Here is a 4,157-nt window from a genome sequence, read left to right on the forward strand (position 1 = left end):
GGTATGAATAATCTTCTACCAGGGGTAATATTTATCCATAACCGGGTATCGAAGTGATAAGCTTCTTCAGAAAGCTTATTTCCAATAGAGTGCTTAAATAGATAAACATATTTACGGTGGAGTCCCATATGGATAAACATTTTCAGAAAGCTTATTTACAACGGAGTACTAAATGAACATCCATAATATAATATATTTATAACATTACTAATATTTAGAAACGGCAGTTGGGGTGTGCGAACAGGGACGAACATGGGTACTTTGGTAATTATGAGTTTATTTAGGGATAAATTGTTAATTAAGTCACCGATCTCTTTTAGAAAAACACGCGTACTGCGATTTTACTGTGTAAAATACTAAGTTCTGTTCTCTCCCACCTACCTTCCATGACTCCTCCTGTTTTTCTCCAATTTCTTCCCATTGTACAGTGCAGTCTAGAAATTTCTATTGCCTTTGATTTTTATTCGATTTTGCACAAATTTTTCTAGCAGTGCTTCAAATGACTGGATTCTCTGAGATGTCTCGAAACCGATTCTGCTGAAGAAGGTACTATGGAGATTCTGAGCCTTTTCTAGGTTAATTTGATCATTTTATCTTCGTGTCTTTTAGGGCGTGTACTATTGTTTATAAGGGCAAACCACGATGTACTAACTTTATGTATAGAGATTTCAAGGACTAATTCTTGATTTTATGTTCTCTTTTCCAATTGTCTCAAATTTCTTCTGCCGTTCACTCCAAAGTGTCGTCTCTTTGCTTTGGTGAACTTAATTTGCCATAAACGGATACAAGTTGCTTACTTGCTATTATATCGCTCTGTTTCTACTTTATTTTGTGAATTGATCATTTGTCCTGTTTGTTCTGGTTATACTTTGGTTTGGTTGCTGTTCCGTGTTTCTTTTACTGCTCTGCTCATTCTGCTTAGCTCCATTTGAATTTTATTTTCCATCTTACCTTTTTTAAGGAAAATTTTGCACGCACATGCATCTGTAGTTTAGTTTTTATTTTATTTTTTATTTTACATTTCTCAATCTGAGTTCCAAGTTGTCTTTGGTGTGTGTTTTATTCTATTTAATTGTGGTGAATTTTTCTCTGTTCTTTCACTTCTTTTAATGCACCGATGGGTATCTGGTAGTTTCTCTATTATATTGGATAATTTTTTAGATGTATCCAATTTACATCTGATCCACCAATGCTTTTGATAATAGGCCCAGATTAACTTTTCCACTTTTTCTAGGTATTCTACAACTGAACACATTAGTAGGCTCAATTTGTCGAGCACATACATGTCCAGAATCAGGTAACAAATGAATCAAATTGGTCAAAAAATAGAATCAGACAGGCGGCTTGCCACCATTAAGAAGATCTACCCACTTTCTCTCCTCCAATTTCTTTTCAAGTAAACTTTTATCAATCTCTTGATATCCCATTTCGGTATTCATTTCTATGTTTTTTATTTCCTGTTTTATCTGTGCATGTTGTCGTAATGATAGTTGAAATATCAAGAAGCTTGAATGATCAACAAACTAAGATTCAAAAGGATTTCATTCTTCTTTGATTTAGTTTATTGGCGATACAGGTTTCAAAGTTTGAGATTATGACGTAGATGTCTCTACAAGATCGATTACCATATGTTGTAGGCAGTTTGATATCTCCTTTTCGTCTATTCACCAAGCAGAAGGATGGGTTATTTGGATTTTCAAAAGATTACTCTGATTTAAAGCGCTATCATTATAAAGAGAATTGATAATGAAATCTTCCTTCGTCCAATTATATATTGGATCATCCACGTCTGCTAAAGCTGCTATTTTCAATCTTTTTTGTTGCTTTGCTCTTTTTATTTGCCAAAATGAATCGAAGTTGTTTACTCTCTACTATCATTGATTTCATTGCTCTACAAGATTTCGATAGCACATTTTGTAATTTAGTATGTAAATTTATTCTCTTTTTTGATGACATACTGAAATTTTGCCCTACTAACTTCTGTACTCTTCTTTATTTTCTCGCTTATCCAGAAGTAATGAGAGGTTTATGGGCAGAAGGGTATGCAGAGATTAAACAATATTAATTTGGAACAGGTGAGAAGCAACAGAATACTAATATGGTATTTTAATTTTTTTTCTTATTTGATATATGCTATTTTGAGTGAAATCTTTTATCTGACGTCGAGTTTAAACAGGTGATACTAATGCTTGAAATAAGTTGCTTTGACATTAGTTCTCTGCCAATGTATTGGTTTATTTTTTATTTTTTATAATTAATTTGAGGTCTTACAGTATAACTGAGAATTGAAAAGGTAATTTGGATTGTCATCAGCCACTATGTAACTTTCTTTATAAGGAGGTCTTAAGTTTCTTTTGTACTTTAGGCTAAAAAAATAAATTATCAAATTAATTATCTCAGAAATTCAGGGCATCTTAGAAAATGAATTGATCTTAGTTCTGGTGAGAAGACTGTCTAGGAAAATGACCGGTGAGAAATAATATGATAATTTATCTTGGTTTTGGAACTATGGAGTGTCTTAGTAGCTATATGCGTTACCAATCAACAAGATATGGAGTTTCTGATAGCAAAAGCTTCTTGGACCAAGCAGACGGTAGTGGCTTAATTTCTGTTAAAACTCATTTATTTGGTCTCTCTCAAATTCTGTTAAGGAGCATGTTTAGTTGTGAAAAAGACCTTAATGAATGTATTTCATGCCTTTATACAAGAGAATCGTAATTTAAATTGGCTGCAATAATGCCATTTCTTATGCTCACAGCTCTATATTTCTCTCTTTGATGATCCCATGTTGACAAAATTTGGTTCCTCAATCTGATTTTTCGAGGAAAGCATATGGACAAGTTTCCATTTGATTGAGATGGGGTGAGGTTGTCTAGTATAACTTCTTTTCGTATCATGGTGGTGGAAATGGATATTAGCAAAACTTAAGCAAAGTTTAATGGCTATTCTTCGGAACACTAGTAAATGTTCATTCTTTTTTTTTATTCCAGTTAATTTTCTCTTTATTGTTGATACGAATCATGTATTATGAAATACGATTGTAGTGTGTCTAAAGTTTGACATTCTGACAGTTTTTACCAGCAACAAAATATATGAAGCAAGTCCAAAAACTTTAAAATGTACCCTAACTACCGAGATTCTGTCTGGCACGATGTGTACGAATATACTTTCCATGACCTTTAGACAAGTGATTCTGCCGTATATTTAGAACTTTTAACATATAATTTTTATACCAGTGGCTGAAAGAAAAATAGATGATCATGAGACACCAAGAGACGTGGGGAATTTCTTATGTTTTAATATTACATATCGTTGCTTCCTCCATGTCTATCTTTCTATCTTTCTAATTCTGATAATCATGTATTTTCATTCATCAAGCTCTCTTCTAATATCAGATTTATAATGTCTATCTTGCAGATACTGCATGATACTGATAGATTAAATCATGTTATTTCTTTCCTATCATCACCTCATCAGATGAACGAGTCATTTCTATTATTGTTGAAGTTATATCTTTCTGCCCTTGAAAGCACAAAAGAGATTTTCTTAATTAATCTGCAAGACCAGTAGAAAAGAAGCTCTTTCCCCTGGTTTCACAAGAATAATATTATCATGTCTGAAGATTCATCTGTTACTCTATACAACTTACTAGAATGTGAGATAATTTCAAATACCTATATTTTGCTCCAGCAAATTTCTTCTTAAAAAGGTGAATTACATCTTATGTGAGGGGAGGGAGAGGGGGGGGAGGGAAGACAGATGAGTAATTAATTAGCTTTGAATTCACTTTCACGTCACTCGGAATTTGGGGTACTATTCCTAAAAAGAATATAGTTAGTTAAAGTGTGGGGTGTTTCTGACTTTTTACCATAACTACAACCTCTCAGTCTCTTTTTTAAGTACAACACGAAACATGAAGAGTAGTGTTGTGTCATGAAATAATTAGAATATGAAAATACATTCCAAATACTACTAAAATGTTGCTCAATCATGAGCTCTTGGCTTTAGCAGTACTTTACATGACCAGCTAAACTAAATTAGAAAACTCGCAGTAACTTTTCTAGCAAGAGGATCGAAGACATGGTTACAAAGTGACCTGCGTGACTTATAATCTATTTTATCACTTGAGAAGGAGATTATTATTTTAATATTCTAGA

General features: G+C 33.0%; 1 long non-coding RNA gene across 2 annotated transcripts; it reads left to right on the forward strand.

Annotated features, from left to right (window-relative positions):
• The first annotated feature begins 306 nt into the window (after positions 1 to 306).
• LOC104222258 (uncharacterized) lies at positions 307 to 3,122 on the forward strand. Of its 2 annotated transcripts, none has more exons than XR_709906.2 (3): positions 307 to 546; positions 1,235 to 1,396; positions 2,013 to 3,122. It is a non-coding gene; the product is annotated as an uncharacterized lncRNA (long non-coding RNA). The 2 variants fall into 2 exon arrangements; XR_709905.2 differs by having other exon boundaries at positions 310 to 546; positions 1,235 to 1,297.
• Positions 3,123 to 4,157: the final 1,035 nt, after the last annotated feature.

Source organism: Nicotiana sylvestris, chromosome 3 (assembly GCF_000393655.2).
Source record: "Nicotiana sylvestris chromosome 3, ASM39365v2, whole genome shotgun sequence".
NCBI lineage: Eukaryota > Viridiplantae > Streptophyta > Magnoliopsida > Solanales > Solanaceae > Nicotiana > Nicotiana sylvestris.